Here is a 27,301-nt window from a genome sequence, read left to right on the forward strand (position 1 = left end):
ACCCCAAACTTTTGAACGGTAGTGTATGTATATATATATATATATATATATACATATACACATATATATATATATATATATATATATATATATATATATATATATATATATATATATATATATATATATACACATATATACATACACTACCGTTCAAAAGTTTGGGGTCACATTGTAATGTCCTTATTTTTGAAGGAAAAGCAATGTACTTTTCAATGAAGATAACTTTAAACTAGACTTAACTTTAAAGAAATACACTCTATACATTGCTAATGTGGTAAATGACTATTCTAGCTGCAAATGTCTGGTTTTTGGTGCAATATCTACATAGGTGTATAGAGGCCCATTTCCAGCAACTATCACTCCAGTGTTCTAATGGTACAATGTGTTTGCTCATTGGCTCAGAAGGCTAATTGATGATTAGAAAACCCTTGTGCAATCATGTTCACACATCTGAAAACAGTTTAGCTCGTTACAGAAGCTACAAAACTGACCTTCCTTTGAGCAGATTGAGTTTCTGGAGCATCACATTTGTGGGGTAATTTTTTTCATACGATGTTGATGTGGAAATGGTTGCCTCTGCATTTTGTTGGTGTGGCACCGAACGGAGATGTTGACATGCGGAGTTTCAAACACTCTTCATTCTCTAGCGGGTGACTTTTCAAATGATGCTACATATTAGCAGTAATGCTACTTTTTGTAGCAACGCTTTCGCCCCACACTTGACAAATTACGGTTGTCTGTTCGACATATTCCCATTTGAAGCCAAACCACCGCCAGACGATGGACACCCTGCTGTTTTTCTTGGTAATGAATTCTTCCTTAATTTGTTACCAGATTCGCACCTTCTCTTCTCGTATTACCACTCGCACCACAGCTAACTTTAGCCATGCTGCTACCTCTCTGCTCAGCGAGGGCGTAAACTTATGTGACGTATGTAAGAAGGTGCGCTTGTTTATGCCTCTGTGAGAAGGAGAGACAAGAGTGAGAAACGCCTGTAGTGTAATGCCTGCAGCTAAAAGCAACTGTGTGAGAACTTATACTCGAATATCACGATATAGTCATTTTCTATATCGCACAGAGACAAACCCGCGATATATTGAGTATAACGATATATCGCCCAGCCCTAATACATACATATATATATATATACCGTAATTTCCGGACTATAAGCCGCTACTTTTTCCCCTCGTTCTGGTCCCTGCGTTATTTTGATAACGTACAGGCGAGCACTTTGTATTACTTTGCACCGTTGTATTATTTGTACTCTGCACGAATGCTGTTCGCCATGTCAAAGATGTGAAAGTTTGATTGAATGATTGAAAGATTTATTGTTAATAAATGGGACGCTTTGCGTTCCCAAACAGTCATCTCTGTCCCGACAATCCCCTCCGTGGTAGCAGGAACCCCTATATACTACGGTAATTACACATCAAAACCCTGCGGCTTATAGTCGGGTGCGGCTTATATATGGAGCAATCTGTATTTTCCCCTAAATTTAGCTGGTGCGGCTTATAGCCAGGTGCGGCTTATAGTCCGGAAATTACGGTACATACATATATACATACATATACAAACATACGCGCGCACACACACACACACACACACACACACACACACACACACACACACACACACACACACACACACACACACACACACACACACACACACACACACACACACACACACACACACACACACACACACACACACACACACACACACACACACACACACACACACACACACACGTGTATGATATACATATAATCAAATGTCAATAAATTGAAGTAGACTGTATCATATAGTGTATGACCTAACTTGTAGTAAACTTTAGTAAAGTTGTGTATAAACGAATATATAAAACACCATGCAATTTTCATTCCATTTTTGTTTACATCAGCGAATTAGGTTCAATGTTAACAAAAAAAGTAAACAAATCCACGTGTTACACAAGTGGTCGTTGACAGCCACGAATCAAAATAAACAGTCAGGATACAGCACATAAACAACATTGACAGGTCTAGAACTGCTGAGTTTCGAGGGCAAACGATCGACTAATCTAGCACTCCATTTAAACTATGAAATTAACCTACCTAAAGAAGTTGTGTAGCTTGCTACATTTTTCCCAACAGCTGCCTGACCTAAATTCACTGAACACCTGACGTCCTTCCAGACCCTGATGCAACGAGTGTATCTCTCGGAAAATCTCGGAACAACTCGGCTGTTCTCGTTATCGATTAACCTTTGACACACACTTCCAAAATGACTGCGCCCATGTTGTTTGTACCGATTAACCATAATTACGCGCTGTCTTAAACAGTTAAAAATGTAAGAAGAAAAGTTGTCGTGTTTTTATCAATTTATTCGATGAAACAATTACGTTACAATTGTCCATTTTAGGATGTCACGGTATGAAAATTTGTTATCACGGTTATTGTGACCAAAATTATCACTGTTATCATTATTATCGCAGTAATTTTAAATGTGCTGAACATTTTCAAAAACTACTTCTACTAAAATCCTTTAACACATTTTTATTTATTTTTTTAAACATTCAAAATGTACAAAACCCAAAACCAGTGAAGTTGGCACGTTGTGTAATTCGTAAATAAAAACAGAATACAATGATTTGCAAATCCGTTTCAACTTATATTCAAATGAATAGACTGCAAAGACAAAATATTTAATGTTGGAACTGAGAAACTTTTTTTTTTTTGCAAATAATTATTAACTTAGAATTTAATGGTAGCAACACATTGCAAAAAAGTTGGCACAGGGGCATTTTTACCACTGTGTTATACGGTATGGCCTTTCCTTTTAACAACACTCAGTAAACGTTTGGGAACTGAGGAGACCAATTTTTGAAGCTTTTCAGGTGGAATTCTTTCCCATTCTTGCTTGATGTACAGCTTAAGTTGTTCAACAGTCCGGGGTCTCTGTTGTAGTATTTTAGGCTTCATAATGCGCCACACATTTTCAATGGGAGTCTAGTCCAGTCTAGTACCCGCACCCTTTTACTATGAAGCCACACTGTTGTAACACGTGGCTTGGCATTGTCTTGCTGAAATGAGTAGGGGCGTCCAAAACCTGTATGTACCTTTCAGCATTAATGGTGCCTTCACAGATGTGTAAGTTACCCATGCTTTGGGCACTAATATACCCCCATACCATCACAGATGCTGGCTTTTGAACTTTGCGCCTATAACAATCCGGATGGTTCTTTTCCTCTTGTTCCGGACGACAGGACGTCCACAGTTTCCAAAAACAATTTGAAGTGTGGACTCGTCAGACCACAAAACACTTGCCTACTTTGCATCAGTCCATCTTAGATGAGCTCGGGCCCAGAGAAGCTGGTGGCGTTTCTGGGTGTTGTTGATAAATGGCTTTCGCTTTGCATAGTAGAGTTTTAATTTGCACTTACAGTTGTAGCGACAAACTTTAGTTACTGACGGTGGTTTTCTCAAGTGTTCCTGAGCTCATGTGTTGATATCCTTTACACATTGATGTCGCTTTTGATGCAGTACCGCCTGAGGGATCGAAGGTCTGTATTATCATCGCGTACGTGCAGTGATTTTTCCAGATTCTCTGAACCTTTTGATGATATTACGGACTGTAGATGCCGAAATCCCTAAATTCCTTGCAATAGCTCGTTGAGAAATGTATTTCTTAAAATGTTCGACAATTTGCTCACGCATTTGTTCACAAAGTGGTGACGCTTGCCACATCCTTGTTTGTGAATGACTGAGCATTTCATGGAAGCTGCTTTTATACCCAATCATGGCACCCAACTGTTCCCAATTAGCCTGTTCACCTGTGGGATGTTCCAAATAAGTGTTTGATGAGCATTCCCCAACTTTCTCAGTCTTTTTTGCCACTTGTGCCAGCTATTTTTAAACATGCTGCAGGCATAAAATTCCAAATGAGCAAATATTTGCTAAAAATAAAGTTTTACAGTTCGAACGTTCGGTATCTTGTCTTTGCAGTCTATTCAATTGAATATAGATCAATATTACATAGATATATGCGAATCATTGTATTGAAGGGAATAAGCGGTAGAAAATGGATGGATGGATGGATGGATGGATGGATGTATTGTGTTTTTATTTACGATTTACACAACGTGCCAACTTCACTGGTTCTGGGTTTTGTATATATGTACCTCAAGTAGAAAGTTGAATGTGCAAATGAAAGCAACACAAGCATTATAAACAAAGTAATATGGCAGAAACAAAATAATACTATAAATAAATACAAATAATAATAATAATAATACCTGGGATTTATATAGCGCTTTTCTAAATACCCAAAGTCGCTTTACGGGGGGGGGGGGGGGGGGGGGGGGGGATTAAAACAACTTTATTAGGAAAAGAAACTAAGAAAAGCAAAAAATAATAATAAAGAAACACCAAGGGCAGGGTCAGTTTGGAAATAAATGTGAACATTTCGCAAGATGGCACCCTTTTGACAGGCGTAACTACTTTTTGTCCATAAAAATAGTGTTCATATATGAGGTCAAGTCTTATACATAGGACTGCACGATTATTGAAATCACAATTATTAATCATGATTATTCAATATGTTTGGTAAGACAGTGTTGGGGTGTGAATGCCATGCCATTATGTAATTTTTAATATCTAAAAAAAATGCTCTAGATTCTAGATCTATATTTGTAAAGACAAATATTTGTGTTTTTGTTTATTAATAGTATCAGCGTGTCAGATTTATTATTGCATGATGCCTTTATCTCTAGTTTTAAAGCGTGTCAGATTTATTATTGCATGATGCCTTTATCTCTAGTTTTAAATTTTCATAGAGAGGTACTTTTTAAGTAATGTACATACATTTACATGTACTAATGTGTGTATCTGGACAGATCCATTGAGAGCTTCAGCAGAAATCAGTCGTATAGGAATTAAATATACACCATAAAACATTAACAAAATGGTATGTCAATGGTTATTGAAGTAATTACTTTGTGGAATGAAAAAAAACACAAGTAACGTAAAAACATGGTGTTTACTTTTTGATATCAATACAAAACACAAAGCAGTTTGGCTAATGAAGATAAAGTCAAATAAACAAGCTTTGTTCTTCAAGAACAATCATGCACTTCAGTGCAACAGATTGGCCAACAAAAATAAAGAGGAGTGATACCTCTCACATCTAACACACAACCTTTGTGCCTTACCGACAACTCAGCCACCATTCAATTCGATGTAATGACAAAATAGTTTTAGCTAGTATTGATGTTATTGGAACACTAACAAAGTTAGCAGTTAAATTAAAGGACAAGTAAGCATCCCAGTAAACAAACTACAGACTTTATAAACAAGTTGAGGCAACATTCCCGACACATCACCTGCTACATGGTAACTCTCTGTCGCAGCAGCTGACAGAAGGATGCTAGCTGCACGTTCAAAATGAAACTGCAACATCAAGTATTTTTCTCCTCCAACAGCATTGCGCTCTTAAACGCAGACCAAGACTCCACGGAAGTAGAAGCGAGTGAAATTAAGTGAAACGAAACAATTGGCTCCGTTAGCTTGGAGGGAACATTTTCAAAGCAAAGTCCATGAAGTCGCCCCAATGTTTCCCGAGCCGAACGGCTCTAGTGTGCATGCTCAGATGCTGCGGCGCTTCAGTATTCACTAAGTAAGCAGTTGCCTGAAATGCATTAATAAATGACAGTTTTTCGGTAACTAAAAATTTAAACGGTATAACTAACCGTTTGGAATTTTACCGCCGTTTATCATTATACCGTTTATCATTACAGCCCTAGTCCATTAACAAGTAAAAAGTCAAAGGCGGTCACGGCACGTTCTTGCCGTTGATACTGGTCAATTTTTTAGGACATTACGGCAAGTGACAAGGGCGGTCACGCCACTTGCTGCGGTTGCCGTGGTTAAATTCGAACCCTGTAATTGTTGGCGACAAATTTTATTGTTCGAAATTGGTTGACAATGTCGACTCGCAGCCCGTAGAATCTATGGAAATTGCCGAAGATATTCGGAGCGGAATATTCAAAATGGCTGGCTGAATTTGTGGCATTTTGTGATGTTTAAACGGTGTTTTTACACACTTTGTGGATTGTAAATACAATTGGAAGTGGTTTAATGGATACAATGAAACACAATTAAGCATATAAAGTCTACTTATTTTTCCACTCTCCTGGTACTTAAAGGATTTCTTGTATCGGTATGGCGGTATTGTCTCAAATACATTCCTCTTCAGGGTTTCCCCTAGATTGCCAAGATACCAGTGGCGGTGGGGGCGTAACTCGGGGTATGGTCAATATGACACATTATTTGCTTCGACGCATATATTTTCTTTAAAAAGGCAAAAACAAATGCAGGGTTTCCCGCAGCGCTTTGTTGTGGCCGCCTTAACAACAGAGAGCCACCGCCTAAACTAACGTCTTAACAAGCTGCTACGCTTCGTTCTGCTTCTGCCTCTGTCAGTATGTCTCTGCAGCACCCAGCATTGTCCCACCCACAGAACCATCTGATTGGTTACACGCAGAGCGGTAACAGCCAATCAGCAGTGCGTATTCAGAGCGCATGTAACAGCCAATCAGCAGTGCGTATTCAGAGCGCATGTAACAGCCAATCAGCAGTGCGTATTCAGAGCGCATGTAACAGCCAATCAGCAGTGCGTATTCAGAGCGCATGTAGTAAGTGCTCACGGCACACGCAGAGAGGAGAGACGGTGGGGTGAGCAGAAAGGTGTTTAGCAGGTAAGCATCAGGCAGCGGACTCTCCCCAAATTATAATAAACACTTCCAAGTCAACTACTAGTAACATCACTATGAGACCGTTGACGTTCTAGAAACATAAGAGGCAGCTCAGATCGCTCGCAGTCCTTAAAGGCCTACTGAAACCCACTACTACCGACCATGCAGTCTGATAGTTTATATATCAATGATGAAATCTTAACATTATAACACATGCCAATACGGCCGGGTTAACTTATAAAGTGACATTTTAAATTTGACGCTAAACTTCCGGTTCGAAACGCCTCTGAGGATGACGTATGCGCGTGACGTAGCCCGGCGAACACGTGTATGCCTTCCACATTGAAGCCAATACGAAAAAGCTCTGTTTTCATTTCATAATTCCACAGTATTCTGGACATCTGTGTTCGTGAATCTGTTGCAATCATGTTCATTGCATTATGGAGAAGGAAGCTGAGCAAGCAAAGAAGAAAGTTGTCGGTGCGAAATGGACGTATTTTTCGAACTTAGTCAGCAACAACAGTACACAGCCGGCGCTTCTTTGTTTACATTCCCGAAAGATGCAGTCAAGATGGAAGAACTCGGATAACAGAGACTCTAACCAGGAGGACTTTTGACTTCGATACACAGACGCCTGTAGAGAACTGGGACAACACAGACTCTTACCAGGATTACTTTGATTTGGATGACAAAGACGCAGACGTGCTACTGTGAGTATGCAGCTTTGGCTTCTAAACATTTGATCGCTTGACCGTATGTGCGCAACTTTTTTTTGCGTATGTACGTAACTTTTTAAAAATATATAAGCTTTATGAACCTTGGGTTAGGTGAACGGTCTTTTGGGCTGAGTGATTGTGTGTGTTGATCAGGTGTTTGAATTGTATTGGCGTGTTCTATGGAGCTAGGAGCTAGCATAGGAGCTAGGAGCTAGCATAACAAACACGCAGGTGTTTTTATGCAGGATTAATTTGTGGCATATTAAATATAAGCCTGGTTGTGTTGTGGCTAATAGAGTATATATATGTCTTGTGTTTATTTACTGTTGTAGTCATTCCCAGCTGAATATCAGGTACCGTGAGTATGCAGCCTTGGCTGCTAAACATTTGATAGCTTGACCGTATGTGCGCGTCACGTACGTAACTTTTTAAAAATATATAAGCTTTATGAACCTTGGGTTAGGTGAACGGTCTTTTGGGCTGAGTGATTGTGTGTGTTGATCAGGTGTTTGAATTGTATTGGCGTGTTCTATGGAGCTAGGAGCTAGCAGAGGAGCTAGGAGCTAGCGTAACAAACACGCAGGTGTTTTTATGCAGGATTAATTTGTGGCATATTAAATATAAGCCTGGTTGTGTTGTGGCTAATAGAGTATATATATGTCTTGTGTTTATTTACTGTTGTAGTCATTCCCAGCTGAATATCAGGTACCGTGAGTACGCAGCCTTGGCTGCTAAACATTTGATCGCTTGACCGTATGTGCGCGTCACGTACGTAACTTTTTAAAAATATATAAGCTTTATGAACCTTGGGTTAGGTGAACGGTCTTTTGGGCTGAGTGATTGTGTGTGTTGATCAGGTGTTTGAATTGTATTGGCGTGTTCTATGGAGCTAGGAGCTAGCAGAGGAGCTAGGAGCTAGCGTAACAAACACGCAGGTGTTTTTATGCAGGATTAATTTGTGGCATATTAAATATAAGCCTGGTTGTGTTGTGGCTAATAGAGTATATATATGTCTTGTGTTTATTAACTGTTGTAGTCATTCCCAGCTGAATATCAGGTCACCCCCGGCTCTCACAGCATCTTCCCTATCTGAATAGCTTCAACTCCCCACTAGTCCTTCACTTGCACTTTACTCATCCACAAATCTTTCATCCTCGCTCAAATTAATGGGGAAATTGTCGCTTTCTCGGTCCGAATCTCTCTCACTTCATGCGGCCATCATTGTAAACAATAGGGAACTTTGCGTATATGTTCAACTGACTACGTCACGCTACTTCCGGTAGGGGCAAGCCTTTTTTTAATCAGATACCAAAAGTTGCAATCTTTATCGTCGTTGTTCTATACTAAATCCTTTCAGCAAAAATATGGCAATATCGCGAAATGATCAAGTATGACACATAGAATAGATCTGCTATCCCCGTTTAAATAAAAAAAATTCATTTCAGTAGGCCTTTAAGGTGAAGGCTAATTAGCTTTTAGCGTAACGTTAGCTCATTTTGCAGTGTGCGTGCGTGCGTGCGTGTGTGTTACGGACAGCAAAGCCCTGTCAGTCTAAAAGAAAGACAAGCATTATTGACCTACAGTTAACAACTAAGTTATTTCACTTTACCTTTTTCTGTGTTGATTGAGCTGTGTTGAAGCAGCAAAAAAGGACATTATGTTAAATGAAGAGTTTCCTGAAGCTGTCTCTTATAGTTGATATAATAATGTAACTGCATCATAAAACCTACATGAACTCCATGGTGTTCAGGGATGAATAGTCTCTCCTGTTGCTATTGTACTATTTTTTCAGCTATAGTTACATTAATCATTAGTAATGTAGCAGCTTAGTTTTGAATGGCAGGGTCCCTGCTATCACATGATAAAAATATAACATTTACATAATAAAAATCAACTACAGGCTTCCCAAATGCTGTAATAAATTAAGCATGATGAGTTGAGCAAATGTCAGCATGTGGGCCCACTTTTAACTCTTTTTTTCAAACGCTTATTGCAAACGCTTACTTACAGTAAGTCATTAATTTGACTTAGTAAGTCATTATTTTGTCATTATTTTGACTTACTAAGTCATAATAATGACATACTTAGTATCTCAAGTAACTAGGACTGTTTTGTTTTTACTTTACGGAAAAAATATCAAGATAAATATCGTATATTGCCATTCAGCAAATGGAGCGGAAAACACAACCAAAAATTGTAGGCTTCTTTTTCCTAGACATTTTTCTAATCCTTTTAATCACTCTTTTTCAAAAACAACTGGTAACAAGTCTAACATATATTTCTGCTGTTATTGTAGACTGTACTCGTGTTTAGACACTATTTACGTTTGTCGCTCCATGTCCGCGACGAAAAGCTAGCTGCAGTGAGCCTGACTTCACACTTGCTTGGCGCTGATGGAAGTCTCTCTCTCTATAAAAGCCGCCAGTGTCATCTTAAATTTTGAAGATCGCTGTCCGCGGGTATATCTCGGATGCATTAAAGTACGTCTACATCATGGACACGCTGCCTCCGATCCAGACCACCCCGTGCGTATGGCTTACGACATCACAACGTTCGGTTTCGGTAGCGCTGTTCCGGTGATCAAAGTATGTCTTTTTTCAGCGGCCAAATTTTTGTTTAGTCACTAGTCAATAATGTGCAAAAAATACACTGCATATATCCATTCATACTGTAACTACCGGCTGGTGTTAATGTGTATGTTAGTGTGTTCATTTTTGTCATGGTCTGAGAACACACAGTGTTGGCCGAGAATGAGGAAGTGCTGTTATGAAGCACGGAGACAGACGTGTGTGCACGGAGGAAATACTTGTTGGCAAAAAAAGCTAAAAGAGCGTCAGACTTTGTGTGTCTTCTTCTGGGCGCTAATATACATTATAGTACCGGTACTTTATTGTGTTTTCGCATAAAAAAAACTATTTTTTAGCGTGTGGCGGCTAATATGTTGCTGTGACGCATTGCCACAATCAAATATATTAAGGGGAAACCCTGCTCTTTCTAAAATGTATAGGTATAATTCGTAATACCGGTATACCGCTATTGTATATCTACGTGCTATTTTCCTGTGTCCAATGTTTAGCTCTTTTTCCAGAGATCTTTTTCCATACTTTAAAGTGTAGTTTATTGTGCTGCAATGAAAGCGAGGATTATAAACTTGACAGCGGCTACGTACTGTAGATGGACAGAACTAAGACAGTTTTGGTTAAGTTATAAACAAACTCTAGTGCGATTGCTCCTACAGTGCGGTTTATTTGATCCATTATGAAGACAATCACCTAAATCGGGGGTGTTCAAACATTTTCAATAAGGGCTGCATACAGAAAATTTGAAGGATGAGGATTTTCAGACATATTTTGTGCATAAAAGATCTTAAAACTAATCCAATGTAGGTCGATATATGCCAAGCTATAGGAACAAAACATCAACACATTTGCTTTGTGTTATTCAGTAGGTGACAAAGCAAGTTAGTGTAATATCTAATAAAACATTTCACAATTAGAAATTGTATTTTTACAATATGTGGAGGGTCAAAAAAAACGAGCTGCTGGTCACTTTGGACAAACCTGAATGCACACAAACGAGGAAACTGTGTGTTAAAATGACAGCAGAAACCACAGAGAAACTACTCATATTACGACACGCTCCAAATCCAGCTAACAAAAATTCAAGAGATAAAGAAATGACCGTATGTAACCCTAGAAGACAGCACTGTTGTTTTGACTGTTTTGAGTTGTTTATTGTGTATGCTTTTTACTGGGCAGCCTTTGATCCAAAGATAACAATGCCATCATAAAATTTAAAACTTGAGTTTTATGCTATTTTAACATCAACAATTGTTAAAATATTTTTTCTTTCTTATAACCTTTCAAGTGTTCATGAATAGATGGCTGCTTGAGGGGGCGCGCGCGTTCGAACAAGCGGTAAACATCACGTACCACTGTTTTGACAATGCACTACCAATACACATGCACCACAAAAATATAACGTTATGTTACAAAAGCAGTGTTTGAAAACGTGTACAACTTTCATTTACTGGCTTAACAGCAATATAGCAACCATAGTATATTTTTTCAAATCCTCTCTTTCTCCAACATATCTTTTGTGAATGTGCACACGTGACGGGCATGCACATTCATGCATGATGGGCTTGACAGCTATGAACGGCGGTCATTTTAGTAGGGATAGACAGCATTTTTAGTATTTTTCTAACACAATTTTACGTCTAATTGTGACAAATATAGTCATTTATTTGTTAAAGCTGATATTTTGTTTTATTGTATTATTTTGTATCAATGTTTTATATGTATTTGTTACATCTATCTACCACTATAGATAACATATGCTTCGGTGTTATTACTGCTCCGATGTCATTCAAACCTAATTGAATTGGTGGGTTTTTGAAGAGCGAACTTATAAAGAGGCATGGGCCTAAAGATTTTAACCATTCTCACCACATCTTTCATAAAGACATCTTGAAAAAGTTGTTACTTTCTGTCTTGCCTCTTGGTGACGGTGGTCACATTTTTCCCTGCTCCTCCTCCTTCCCGCTTGCTTTCTTGTGTCCTTGTCTTTGTCTGAACTTTTTGAAGCCTCTTTTCTTGAGCTGTCCTCAAATCTAAACATCAAAATGAATTTGATCAACTGGACTCTCGACGCAATTGACACAGTCTTTTCGACAAGGAAAAGAGGTTCGGGGGAGCCTGGCTGCCCTGATGGAACCATTGCTGCGGGGTACGTGAGAGATTCCTGGAATACTTGGAGAATCATGTGCCTCTCAGTCCTTTCCATCGAGGACGTGGAAGACATCTACCTATTTGGAGCTGTGATAGCAGGGCATTTGCTGATTGGGCTGGGCATTGCTCTGGTGTATCGTCAAATTCGGAAGACGATGGCAGCCACTCAAGGGGCCAACAGGCTGTTCAACGCAATGGAAGGATTGGGCCGTGCTGTGGGATCACAGACTGGAGCGATTGCTGATTTGAATCGCAAAATGGATTCCATCTTGATGAAGTTTGCAGAGAAAGAATAAATTGGAATTGTCAGAGCCAGCATACAGAGCAGGAATGTCATTGTTTTGACTGCTCGAAGAAAAAACAACATCTTAATCTACGATTTGACTCCCTCGAATGGCCTTGAGGAACAGGCTGTTTGAAAACACTCCCCTGAGGACTCCTCAAAGATGGACGCTTTTGACCTTCCCTTTTTTTCAAAAGCACCTGGGTCGGACTCTTGAACTCTTGAACTCTTGGGGCCGGCCTCGGCCCATAAAGACAATTCCAACATCTCACCCAAGTTAATTGGGCATACATGCACGCACACACCCCTCCCCAAATCAACGCCTTCACCACTGCTTAATTCCTCCGGGGTTGTGGGGGCTGAGTAGCGCTCAACAGCAGCTGCCGGCCTCCAGGGTCCTGTTGGATGACTCTGTTGCGAGTTGTTGTGATTACATGTACCATGTTTATGTGTGCCATGCTATGTGAGGTTTTTTTCCTCGGACTCAGTCTGGACCATTCCTGAGGGTCCAGCCTCAGACTGATATTTTTTTTACTCTTCCCCCCTTTCCCAATGTCACCTTTTTCCCACCTTTTTAAGGAGCGCCCTAAGTGGCTGATCCGTTGGCGGTCCCGTCTTGTCTCCCTGTAACGTATGTCTGCTCTTAGCGGGATTGTGCCGAAAATGTAATTTCAGTTCTTATGTGTCTTGTACATGTTAAGAATGGACAAATAAAGCTGCTCTGCTCTGCTCTGCAAATCCATTTCACATTTAAAATGTATCAAAATGAGGTTACATTAAGTCTTTGAAAAATGGTTTACTATCAAGAATTTTATGAATATAGCAAACATTGTGCAGAATGTTCAAAAGTTCCTAAGGGGCTAAATATTTAGTCAAGTGTGTGGGCGCAGGTGAATTTCAACCTCACTTTTTGTCTGACTTAAAAAGTGAATAGTCCAGAGAGCTGCTTTAGATGACGTACAATTTTTAAAAAAAATCACTTAAGTCTTCATTGAGTGTTCATATTGGCAACTATAATTTTGCAAAATTTAGTACAATAATGAAGAAGCTGCTATTTTACAAACCAAATCTGAGTCAGGGGGGATGTCTTTAAATGGCTCATGCTGAAGTGGCTGGAAAGCATCACTGAGCGGTGCTCCTGACCAGCAGGATTCTCCAGTCCAGCTGTATACGACAGGCAGGAAGCAGTCAGTCCTAGTGTCAGTTGTGGGCCATATAGGGAACGAAACCTGGTCATCCACCGGTGAAGTATTTTGCTACATTTTATAGAAAATTCCTCGGGTAGGAGAGAATTTCTTTCAATTCAAATGGTTGGTTGGTAATATAATAATGGACTAGTCAAGAGACAGATTAGTATTGACTTCTCAAAGACCGAAAAAATATGCTGATGTTGATATACAGTATGTGTGTCTTCATAAGATAGTCACCTTACTTCCAACTTTTCCTTCCTCTTTAAGATGACTTTTCATTTCCCATAAGTGACAGTGCAAGTCAACCACAATACAACCAAACAACATCTTCAGCAGATGTTACAATAAATACAACTTAAATATCTCTGTTTTCCCATTTTTTTTTTTTTTTTTCTTTTTTTAATGATTGTCACACACACACTAGATGTGGTGAAATTTGTCCTCTGCATTTGTCCCATCCCCTTGGGGAGCAGTGGGCAGCAGTGGCGCCGCGCCCGGGAATCATTTTGGTGATTTAACCCCCAACTCCAACCCTTTGTTGCTGAGTGCCAAGCAGGGAGGTTTGGGTCCCATTTTTATAGTCTTTGGTATGACTCGGCTGGGATTTGAACTCCAACCTACCGATCTCAGGGCGGACACTATAACCACTTAAAGTAGCAGTAGTGTGTAAAAACAAATTGACTTTATATTCTTACTCATGTTTCAAAGTTACAATTCGCAAAGTATGTGTGTCACAAAATGCCACGAATTCAGGCAGCCATTTTGAATATTCTGCTCTGAATACCTTCAGCTATTTTCGTAGATTGACATCACGGTAGTAACGCGTCTGCACTCTGACCATGTTATTAGATCAGTGATATTGGAAATACGCACAAATTTGAAAGGGATGCTGTGTTTATTATTCACATTCCATATTTAAGACAAAACACATGCTTGGCTTTTTTTATGCATTCAAAATCGAAAATAGCTAACAATTGAGTCAACAGATCAAAGGTCCTCTGTTGCGCTCATGATACTCTCTCTTAAAACATCCAAAAAGCGCTAACAATAGTCTATTCGTGACCTAAAAATTAACCAAATATGAGTGATATTGTTATTATAAGTGCCAACGCAGATAGACTATTTTAACAGCGCAATGATAACAGTGAGCTAATGCTGGTTTTCACTGCTATTGTTGACGGCTGCTTCTGCTTCGTCTCAAACTTGCTAAAAGTAAATTCTAGATTATAATTCATGTATCTCTCACCTGGCAGTAGACAAATGTGGCCATGGTCTGACAGGCTGGTAGATTTTCGCATCCCTGTGAGATGGCGAAAAAAAAAAAAAAAAACGCTTCCTGCAGGAACTTTTTTTAACCCTTTGTGAGGATTGCAATTAATTCTTCATCTAAACGGGATCATGGGGGAAACCCGTCGGTCGGCATCCTAGCAAGAGCGAACATATTACAGTAGGTGTTTTTTTTATTATGGTTTCAAATGGTTAGTTTTAGAGATGTCCGATAATAGCTTTTTTGCAGATATCCGATATTCCGATATTGTCCTACTATTAATTACCGATTCCGATATCAACCAATGCAGATGTATACAGTCGTGGAATTAACACATTATTATGCCTAATTTTGTTGTGATGCCCTGCTGGATGCATTAAACAATGTAACAAGGTTTTCCAAAATAAATCAACTCAAGTTATGGAAAAAAAATGCCAACATGGCACTGCCATATTTATTATTGAAGTCACAAAGTGCATTGTTTTTTTTTAACATGCCTCAAAACAGCAGCTTGGAATTTGGGACATGCTCTCCCTGAGAAAGCATGAGGAGGTTGAGGTGGGCGGGGTTTAGTTGGGGGGTTAGGGGGTAGCGGGGGGTGTATATTGTAGCGTCCCGGAAGAGTTAGTGCTGCAAGGGGTTCTGGGTATTTGTTCTGTTGTGTTTATGTTGTGTTACGGTGCGGATGTTCTCCCGAAATGTGTTTGTCATTCTTGTTTGGTGTAGGTTCACAGTGTGCCGCATATTTGTAACAGTGTTACAGTTGTTTATACGTCCGCCCTCAGTATGACCTGTATGGCTGTTGATCAAGTATGCGGGGCATTCACTTGTGTGTGTGTGAAAAGCCGTAGATATTATGTAACAGGGCCGGCACGCAAAGGCAGTGCCTTTAAGGTTTGTTGGCGCTCTGTACTTCTCCCTACGTCCGTGTACACAGCGGCGTTTTAAAAAGTCATAAATTGTACTTTTTGAAACCGATACTGATAATTTTGTAACCGATACCGATCATTTCAGATATTACATTTTAAAGCATTTATCGGCCGATAATATCGGCAGTTCGATGTTATCAGACATCTCTAGTTAGTTTGTATGTTTAGCACCTAGCAATGCTGCAGATGCTAGTGTTTCAATAAAGCTGCATCCGTCGGGTAGCAGTCGGCTTCTAAAACGTATTGCTCATCGTCTTTGTGTTCGGGCTTAACAATATAAGGTTCTGGATCATAATTTTTCCAAAAGTAATCTCTGATGGCTCTCACAAGTCTGCTTGATTAGCATTGTTGTTGATGGGGAAGGGCTCTGTGGTTCCTAGCGCGAAGTCACATGACTGGCTTCCTCATTATCTCTTTAAATGGCTCGGGAATCTATGAGAGATTGATATTGTTTTGATCATGCCTATTTATCTGCAAACTTTGGAAGTCTTTTGGTGTCATAAATCAGATATGTATGATAATAGCTTCAATATGGAGGCAACTTGTTTTTCCACTCTACTGGTACTTTAAATGCAATGTTTGTTGCTTTGGCACAAAGTTAATCATGTGTTGATCTTCCACTTTAAACAACACTCCGTCCTGATCTTGTATAAAGTGGGTGGCAATGATCCAGAAAGAGAATTGGTGGTTGCTTGGGAGTTTAAGAGATTAAAAATGTTTTGAGGATTACAGTTTAGTAATCTGTGCTGGCTCAATCGGTCACTTTAGTGAGGCAACAGCCCTCTTGGCTCTTACAACAACCAGTAAACCCTCCTGATAAACTGTTCTCCTCCATTCACATTCTTTTTAATATTTGACAACCATCATAGTTTAAACACAGCACTGGAGTATGCTCTTAATGATAGCAGTAAGTAACAAAGTGGGTTAATAATAATAATAATAATAATGAATTGCATTTGTTACGCACTTTACATTTGTTAAAATCTCAAAGTGCTACAAAGTATTAAAAATAAAAATAGAAAGTAAGAATATATAATAAAAAATTAAAATAGAAATGAATCATGACACACACTAGATAAAACAGAAACATAGATAAAGTAGAAATAAGAGCCTGAAAGCACTGGATAAAAAAAACAGATAAGCAAGCAGTGCATTTAAAAACAAGAAGGCAGAGAAATTAGATAAAAGCTGTGCTAAAAAGGTGGGTTTTTAGTCCCTTCTTAAAATGGTCGACCGACTGTGGTGCTCTAAGATGGTCGGGGAGAGCGTTCCAAAGTTCGGGAGCGGTCGAGCAGAAAGCCCGGCGGCCCATAGATTGTAACTTTGTCCTGATGGGTTTGAGGAGGTTAGTGTTTGAGGAGCGGAGGCTGCGGGTAAGGGGGTTGAGGGGAAACTAGGTCCTTGAGGTAGGAGGGGGCGTTGCCGTAGATGCATTGGTGAGTGAGCAGGTTGATCTTAAATTGGGTCCGGGATGCAATAGGGAGCCAGTGGAGTGATTTGAGGATAGGTGTGATATGATCACGCTTGCACACTCTCGTCAGGATCCTCGCTGCGCTGTTTTGAATGTACTGGAGCTTTTTGATGCTCTTTTTGGGGACCCTGACGAGGAGTGCGTTGCAGTAATCAAGCCTGGAGGAGATGAAGGCATGGACGAGTCTTTCAGTGTCGGCTGGGGTGAGTGAGGGGCGGAGTCTTGAGATGTTGCGGAGGTGAAAGAAAGAGGTTTTGCGCAGATAGTTGATGTGGGCTTCAAAGTTCAGGTGGGGGTCCATTTTCACTCCCAGGTTGGTCACAACTGGGGAGAGTGGCAGGTCCTGTCCAGAGAAGGTGATGCTGGTTATGGGGCATGTGTTGATCTGGTGTGGGGTGCCTATTTTCATGACCACTGTTTTTGAGCTATTGAGCTGCAGGAAGTTGATGCTCATTCATGCCTTTATCTCCTCCAGGCAGGTGGTGAGAATGGAGAGGGGAGTTGGAAATGAGGGGGAGGTTTGCATTGTTTGCAGGTAGAGCTGTGTATCATCAGCATAGCAATGGAAGGAAATTCCATGCCTGCTGATGATACGGCCAAGGGGTAGTAGATACAAGGTGAACAGGGTGGGGCCGAGGACAGATCCCTGGGGTACACCGCAGGTGACAGGCAGGGTGCGCGAATGTGAACCTCCCAGGGAGACATATTCTGACCGACCGGAGATGTAGGACTTGAACCACTGTAGTGCTGTATTGTTGAGACCGATGGTGGATTGAAGGCGACTGATTAGGATGTTGTGGTCGACAGTGTCAAATGCGGCTGTAAGGTCCAGTAGGATTAACAGAGAGGGGGAGCCGGCATCCGCCGCCATCAGGAGGTCGTTAGTGACCCTGACCAGGGCGGTTTCTGTGCTGTGGGCAGAACGGAAACCAGATTGAAATTTTTCGCTAATGTTGTTGAGTTTGAGATGAGTTTGGAGCTGTGAGGAGACTACTTTCTCCAGTATTTTAGAGAGGAATGGTAGGTTTGAGATGGGCCTATAGTTGGAGAGGGTGTCTGGGTCGAGGGAGGGTTTTTTAAGAAGAGGGGTGAGGATGGCGGTCTTAAGAGTTAGTGGAATGTGGCCGGTCTGAAAGGAGAGGTTGATGATGTTGGTGATCAGGGGGCTTATTGTACAGATGTTGGTTTTGACTAGGGTGGTGGGAAGAGGGTCCAGGGCACAGGTAGAGGGCTTCATTCCTCTGACAATGTCCTCAATCTCTTGCTGTGTAGTGCTGGTGAAAGATGAGAGGGGGTTAGGGATCAGAGGCAGTGGGACGATGGTTGGGACAATTTGAGTGACGGGGCCAGAAAGGAGGGAACGGATGTTGTCTACCTTAGTTCTGAAGAACTCAAGGTAGGTGTTGCATTGATCAGCTGTTGTGTTATGGTGTTTGGAGGATTGTGGTTGCAGAAAGTGGTTGACGGTGGAGAAGAGTGTTTTAGAGTTGCCAGGGTTTTTGTTGATTATGTTGGAGTACAATTGTGACTGTGCCTCCCTGAGAGATCTTGCGTAGGCCTTTTGGTGTTCCCTAAAGGCCTGTCTGTGGACAGTTAGCCCAGTGGAGTTTCGCCGCCGCTCCAGTGCCCGCCCGGCCGTCTTCATTTTCCTCAGCTCGGGTGTGAACCAGGGGGCTGAGTGTGAGAAGGTGACTGTACGGGTTTTAACAGGGGCGTGGAGGTCGAGGAGGTTTTTCAAATTGGTGTTGTAGTGGTCGACTGCATCGCTCAAGGATGGGGGGATTGCAGCAGAGAGGAGTTCCAGGTCGAAGGTGAAAGTGGCGGGGTTTATGTTTTTAAAATTACGGAAATTGATTTGGCGTTTGGGCTTGATATGAGAGGTAGGGAACTGTAGCTCCATGGAAATTACCTTGTGGTCAGACACGCCCAGTGAGTAGGCGACCAGATTTTTGATGGGAGTGGAGTCTGTGATGACCAGGTCAAGAGTGTGTCCCCTGCTGTGTGTGGGGGTATCCACATGATGTGTGAGGTCCAGAGAGTCCAGTAGTTGTAAGAAATCAGATGCAAACTGGCAGGATGGGTTGTCCACATGGATGTTTATGTCTCCCAGAATTATGACATTTGTGGATATTGAGCAGAGGGTGGTGAGGAGGTCAGAAACTTCGGAGATGAAAGTTGCGTTTTGTTTGGGTGGTCGGTAAATGAGGAGCAGGGTCATGGAAAAGGGGGGTTTGCAGTTGAATGCAAAGCATTCGAAAGTGGACAGCGGAGGCAGGGGGACAGGGGACAGTTCCAGGTGGTCCTTGTGGAGAATAGCTATGCCAGTTTATCCGAAGGCCAAATCACACAGGACTTCATGACAACTTACATAACTTATTATACTGCTAAAGAATGGGTAAACTAAACTAGGCTAAAACAAACATTAAAGAGCAACAAAAATGAGCAATTGTTTGACTATGAGTGTAAAAATCAACAATCAATTATTAATCTAAAAAATACATAATTATATAAAGGCAACCAATCCTAATGGCATCTGTGTTTTGCATCAAGAGTAATCATTTATAATTGTTCAATCCAATACTTTGTGACAAAAGTTAAAAAAAATAAAAAAATAAACATACTTTAAATGCTCTGAACTCCTGTTTCCATGCCATTAAGCACAAGTTTGTACGTAGCCCAACATCTTGTAGCTAACTTTGGGTTGGGCTTCGTAAAACAGCAAACTAGTTAAAGGGGTCAGATTATGATGGGGTTTTGTTTACATTTAAAACACTTCCTTGTGGTCTACATAACATGTAATGGTGCTTCTGTGGTCAAAATGTTGTTGTTTTACAGACCGTCTTCAAGCTGCTTTCTGACTTTCTCATCAGGATGCGCCGTTTTGCGGGTGCTCTTATTTTCATGCCTCCACTCCGACTGCGTTTTCTCCCCTCTAGCCCCATTGTAGTTTTTAGCGCTTCCATATGGAGTCTACTGACAGAGTTTGAATTATGCGCTAATTTGTATTAGAACGGGCAACAGCGGAGGATGTATAAGCATGTACGAGCCAGTCTGCCCCACAACAAGAGGAGGGAGAAAAAGAAGGAACCTATTAACTGCAGCGATGGACTACAATGGCGGACTTGCCCAAAGCTCTATGGGCAAATCTTTACCATATATTCGCTGACGGCACAACTGGGAAAAAAAGTCATAAATTGGACAAATTCCAAACGACTTGTTTGGAGGAAGTATGAAGGAAAGCAAGATTGTTTTATGAATATCTCCGCCATGCCTCCATGATTTAATTTCGAATTTTGGGGATTTATGCAGATCCCAAATACACAAAAACAGGTACCGATAGGTAAGAAAAGTGGGTTTTGCATAATAGGTCCCCTTTAAGACTAAGTCAACAGTGCCTCATTTGCTTCAATCAACTATGTGGATGTTTTTTTAAAGGGTTTTACGGGCACAATAGATGTATTTATCCTATTATCTGCATTGTAAGAATAGAATAGAATAAATAGAATAGAAAGTACTTTATTGATCTCCGGGGGAATTTCAGCACCACAGTTCGCTCACAATAGACAAGAATAATAATAAATAATGAATAAAAGAAGAGTAGAACAAACCGAATATTACAAACCCTGTTTCCATGAGTTGGGAAATTGTGTTAGATGTAAATATAAACGGAATACAATGATTTGCAAATCCTTTTCAACCCATATTCAATTGAATGCACTACAAAGACAAGATATTTGATGTTCAAACTCATAAACTTTTTTTTTTTTTGCAAATAATAATTAACTTAGAATTTCATGGCTGCAACACGTGCCAAAGTAGTTGGGAAAGGGCATGTTCACCACTGTGTTACATGGCCTTTCCTTTTAACAACACTCAGTAAACGCTTGGGAACTGAGGAGACACATTTTTTAAGCTTCTCAGGTGGAATTCTTTCCCATTCTTGCTTGATGTACAGCTTAAAGGCCTACTGAAACCCACTACAACCGACCACGCAGTCTGATAGTTTATATATCAATGATGAAATCTTAACATTGCAACACATGCCAATACGGCCGGGTTAACTAATAAAGTGCAATTTTAAATTTCCCGCCACACTTCCGCTTGAAAACGTCTCGGTATGATGACGTATGCGCTTGACGTAGCCAGTTTAACAGGTATGGCTTCCCCATTGAAGCCAATACGAAATAGCTCTGTTTTCATCTCATTATTCCACAGTATTCTGGACATCTGTGTTGGTGAATCTGTTGCAATTTGTTCATTGCATTATGGAGAAAGAAGCTGAGCAAGCAAAGAAGAAAGTTGTCGGTGCGAAGCGGATATTTTGCGAGGGAAGTCAGCAACACAACACAGCCGGTGTTTGTTTACATTCCCGAAAGATGCAGTCAAGATCGAAGAACTCGGACAACAGAGACTGTAACCAGGAGGACTTTGATTTGGATACACAGATGCGATACCGTGAGTACGTAGCTGCGCTTCCAAACATTTGATCGCTTGCTATAACTAGCTCGAGCTAGTAGCTAGGAGATAGCATAACAAACACCTAGGTGTTTGTTATGCGGGATTAATTTGTGGCATATTAAATATAAGCCTGGTTGTGTTGTGGCTAATAGAGTATATATATGTCTTTTGTTTATTTACTGTTGTAGTCATTCCCAGCTGAATATCAGGTCACCCTCGGCTCTCACAGCATCTTCCCTATCTGAATCGCTTCCACTCCCCACTAGTCCTTCACTTGCATTTTCCTCATCCACAAATCTTTCATCCTCGCTCAAATTAATGGGGAAATCGTCGCTTTCTCGGTCCGAATCTCTCTCACTTCTGGCGGCCATCATTGTAAACAATAGGGAACTTTGCGGATATGTTCAATTGACTACGTCACGCTACTTCCGGTAGGGGCAAGCCTTTTTTTATCAGATACCAAAAGTTGCGATCTTTATCGTCGTTGTTTTATACTAAATCCTTTCAGCAAAAATATGGCAATATCGCGAAATGATCAAGTATGACACATAGAATAGATCTGCGATCCCCGTTTAAATAAAAAAAAATCATTTCAGTAGGCCTTTAAGTTGTTCAACAGTCCGGGGGTCTCCGTTGTGGTATTTTAGGCTTCATAATGCGCCACACATTTTCAATGGGAGACAGGTCTGGACTACAGGCAGGCCAGTCTAGTACCCGCACTCTTTTACTATGAAGCCATGTTGATGTAACACTTGGCTTGGCATTGTCTTGCTGAAATAAGCAGGGGCGTCCATGGTAACGTTGCTTGGATGGCAACATATGTTGCTCCAAAACCTGTATGTACCTTTCAGCATTAATGGCGCCTTCACAGATGTGTAAGTTACCCATGTCTTGGGCACTAATACACCCCCATACCATCACAGATGCTGGCCTTTCAAATTTGCGCCTATAACAATCCGGATGGTTCTTTTCCTCTTTGGTCCACAGTTTCCAAAAACAATTTGAAATGTGGACTCGTCAGACCACAGAACACTTTTCCACTTTGTATCAGTCCATCTTAGATGAGCCCAGGCCCAGCGAAGCCGACGGCGTTTCTGGGTGTTGTTGATAAACGGTTTTCGCCTTGCATAAGAGAGTTTTAACTTGCACTTACAGATGTAGCGACCAAATGTAGTTACTGACAGTGGGTTTCTGAAGTGTTCCTGAGCCCATGTGGTGATATCCTTTACACACTGATGTCGCTTGTTGATGCAGTACAGCCTGAGAATTCGAAGGTCACAGGCTTAGCTGCTTACATGCAGCGATTTCTCCAGATTCTCTGAACCCTTTGATGATATTACGGACTGTAGATGGTGAAATTCCTAAATTCCTTGCAATAGCTGGTTGAGAAAGGTTTTTCTTAAACTGTTCAACAATTTGCTCGCGCATTTGTTGAGAAAGTGGTGACCCTCGCCCCATCCTTGTTTGTGAATGACTGAGCATTTCATGTAATCTACTTTTATACCCAATCATGGCACCCACCTGTTCCCAATTTGCCTGTTCACCTGTGGTATGTTCCAAATAATTGTTTGATGAGCATTCCTCAACTTTATCAGTATTTTTTGCCACCTTTCCCAACTTCTTTGTCACGTGTTGCTGGCATCAAATTCTAAAGATAATGATTATTTGCACAAAAAAAAAAAGTTTATCAGTTTTAACATCAAATATGTTGTCTTTGTAGCATATTCAACTGAATATGGGTTGAAAATGATTTGCAAATCATGGTATTCCGTTTATATTTACATCTAACACAATTTCCCAACTCATATGGAAACAGGGTTTGTACAAATTAGAATGCATAACAAAAGAGCAAAACATACTGTATGTGTTCTTTAGGGGTGTAACGATTGATCGATATATTAAAGGCCTACTTAAATGAAATTTTCTTATTTAAACGGGGATAGCAGATCCATTCTATGAGTCATACTTGATCATTTCGCGATATTGCCATATTTTTGCTGAAAGGATTTAGTAGAGAACATCGACGATAAAGTTCGCAACTTTTGGTCGCTGATAAAAAAAGCCTTGCCTGTACCGGAAGTAGCGTGACGTCGCAGGTTGAAGGCTCCTCACATTTCCCCATTGTTTACACCAGCAGCGAGAGCGATTCGGACCGAGAAAGCGGCGATTACCCCATTAATTTGAGCCAGGATGAAAGATTCGTGGATGAGGAACGTCAGAGTGAAGGACTAGAGTGCAGTGCAGGACGTATCTTTTTTCGCTCTGACCGTAACTTAGGTACAAGGGTTCATTGGATTTCACACTTTCTCCTTTTTCTATTGTGGATCACGGATTTGTATTTTAAACCACCTCGGATACTATATCCTCTTGAAAATGAGAGTCGAGAACGCGAAATGGACATTCACAGTGACTTTTATCCCCACGACAATACATCGGTGAAGCACTTTAGCTACGGAGCTAACGTGATAGCATCGTGCTTAAATGCAGATAGAAACAAAAGAAATAAGCCCCTGACTGGAAGGATAGACAGAAGATCAACAATACTACTATCAGGAGACACCGAACCAAACACTGGACCTGTAACTACACGGTTAATGCTGTGCCGCCTGTCGAAGCCTAGCAATGCTGTTGCTAACGACGCCATTGAAACTAACTTAGCTACGGGACCTCATCAGAACTATGATAACAACATTAGCGCTCCACCTACGCCAGCCCTCATCTGCTCGTCAACACCCATGCTCACCTGCGTTCCAGCGATCGACGGCGCGACGAAGGACTTCACCCGATCATCGATGCGGTCGGCGGCTAGCGTCAGATAGCGCGTCTGCTATCTAACTCAAAGTCCTCCTGGTTGTGTTGCTGCAGCCGGCCGCTAATACACTAATCCCACCTCCAGCTTTCTTCTTTGCAGTCTCCATTGTTTATTAAACAAATTGCAAAAGATTCACCAACACAGATGTCCAGAATACTGTGGAATTTTGCGATGAAAACAGATCTGTTTGTATTGGGATACAATGTGTCCCAATACTTCCGCTTCAACCATTGACGTCACGCGCAAACGTCATCATACCGAGACGTTTTCAGCAGGATATTTTGCGGGAAATTTAAAATTGCACTTTACTAATCTAACCCGGTCGTATTGGCATGTGTTGCAATGTTAAGATTTCATCATTGATGTATAAACTATCAGACTGCGTGGTCGGTAGTAGTGGGTTTCAGTAGGCCTTTAATAGATTGATTTAATATTCCTAAATTTACCAAAAGTACTGTATTTTTCGGACAATAAGGCACACCTGAAATCCTTTTAATTTGTCCACAATCGACAGTGTGTCCTTTAAACCCTGTGCCTAAAGTGCAAATTAATTCTGGTTGAGTTTACCGACCTCAAAGCAATTTTTTTTGGTACATAGTGTAATGATAAAAGTGATCACATATGGCAGTCATGTATAAGTGATACATGTAGATTGCAAGATGATGCTAGCAATGCAAGCCCAAAACTTTGATGTTTCATTGAAAATAGAGAACATTACACACAGAGCTCAAAAACCTGTCAAAATGTTACACCACTTAATGGAACGCGGAGCATTACGGCTGCTATAGTCAGATGTACTGTGCTGCAATATACGATTATTATTTTGCTGCGTGTATTAGGACCCCAAAATGGCACCTATTTTTTTGTTGCAATATTATTCAAAACCAACTTTTCTTACCTATTGGTACCTGCTGATGTGTATTTGGTATCGGCATAAGTCACAAAAACTTGCACGAGTCCCCCATTGTAGTCCGTGTCGACGCCGTAGTCAATAAGCTCCTTCTTTTTCTCTATGCTCTTTTTGTGGGGCAGACTATCTCGTACATGCAGATGCATATGCATCCTTCGCCATTGCTATTTCCAATATAAATTAGCGTAAAGTTTTCATTTATATCTGTCAGTAAACTCGATATGGAAGTGCTAAAAACTACCAGTGTAGTGGATTACCATAATTCACCGACAGAACTTAAGTTATTTTTCGAGCGTTCAGGTCTGACAGTTTTTCACGGGACACATTTCCGGTGTTGTTGCTACAAGTGAGCCACGGATGATGAATTACCGCTCAGTTAAGCAAAAGTCTGAGTACAATTAAAACAGTTAGCTCCATTTTGTGACATTCCTCCTTCGACTCCCGTCCTTACATGCTACACCCGTACAACATAGATGACGGGGAGAAGACGCTGTTGAAGTAGAACCACGTAAATAAGACTGCCCACAAAACGGCGCATCCTGAGGAGACGGTCAGAAAGCGGCTTGAAGATGGTCTGTAAAAACATTATATGCAACATTTTAACCAAAGAACCACCATTACATGTTATGCAGACCACAAAAAAGTATTTAAATGTAGAAAAAAATCATAGTATGACCCCTTTAATGCGCCTCATCGGCAGTACGCCTTGTAATCTAGTGCGCCCTACGGTCCAAAACATACGTATAGATATTGCTCTGCAAATTTGCCTTTTTGAAGGTACGCATCAAGCAAATATCTTTTTAAAAAGGAAATCGATCGATTTTATCGATACTAGAAAAAGGAAAACATTAAATTTAAGAACAGCAGACTTTATATGAAGTTTAACACTTTTAAAAATAAGGACGTTAAACGTTAAGTCTATTTGCCCGTTTGTGATGTCATCAAAACCAAAAAGGTGGATAGCTACGGTGGTCGAGAAAGATCACAACAAACACAAACACCTCAAGACAATATCATTAATTATAACACAAAAACTTTCAGCTATAGCATGACTGCAAAAGCAACAACAAAGACAAACGACATAACACAATAACACATATAACTTTAAGCCACAAAAGACACAACGGAAGTTACGGCGGAGCAAGTTTCAGCGACCCGCCGACTTCCGGAACACAAGGAGAAATCCTTTAATGTAAAACAAATAAATACGATACATGGATCAAGGAGGCTATTCAGGAAGTGAGGGGCCAATACTACACAACTTTCAACAGGGATGAGGGGGGAAAACATGTTTCCGCACACCTGGGACGCTATCCCTCATTGGCGACGTGAGGGCGGAGAACAAATACTGTATGTCCGGGTTGGGGAACTTTATTTAGCACTGTAAATCTACTTTTAAAATGTTGATTACTGTACTTTCATTGACAATTTCTTGAATGGTGAAAATGTGGGCAAGGGTTTCTTCTCGTTAATTCAACCTAAAGTGTTGGTTGCACTTTATTCAAATAAGATGTGACTGCATTGGCCATTAGTTGTCGTTTACTTGATTGTTTGTATCTATAATTAATTTTCCCTGATTATCTTACAAGAAATAACAGAAATTTAGGAAGTTTTATCTGCAGTGTCCAGTATCAAGCATGTATTTCACAGTCGCACTGGTTATTTTTTTTGTTAAAAAGTTACTGAATCGATTTCAACTCACTGACTTGTTTCAAATCGTATTGTTCTAAAAAAAACAACAACAAGATTGTCCCTGAACCGTATCAGCAACCACAAATATCAAATCTAATTGTTGTTAA

At 40.6% G+C, this 27,301-nt stretch overlaps 1 protein-coding gene across 1 annotated transcript in view; it reads right to left on the minus strand.

The window, feature by feature from the left end:
* itpk1b (inositol-tetrakisphosphate 1-kinase b) overlaps positions 1-27,301 on the minus strand; it is a 94,347-nt gene that overhangs the window by 65,847 nt on the left and 1,199 nt on the right. The gene's annotated exons all lie outside the window — the stretch shown is intronic.

The sequence above is a fragment of the Entelurus aequoreus genome, linkage group LG03, assembly GCF_033978785.1.
Source record: "Entelurus aequoreus isolate RoL-2023_Sb linkage group LG03, RoL_Eaeq_v1.1, whole genome shotgun sequence".
Classification (NCBI taxonomy): Eukaryota; Metazoa; Chordata; class Actinopteri; order Syngnathiformes; family Syngnathidae; genus Entelurus; species Entelurus aequoreus.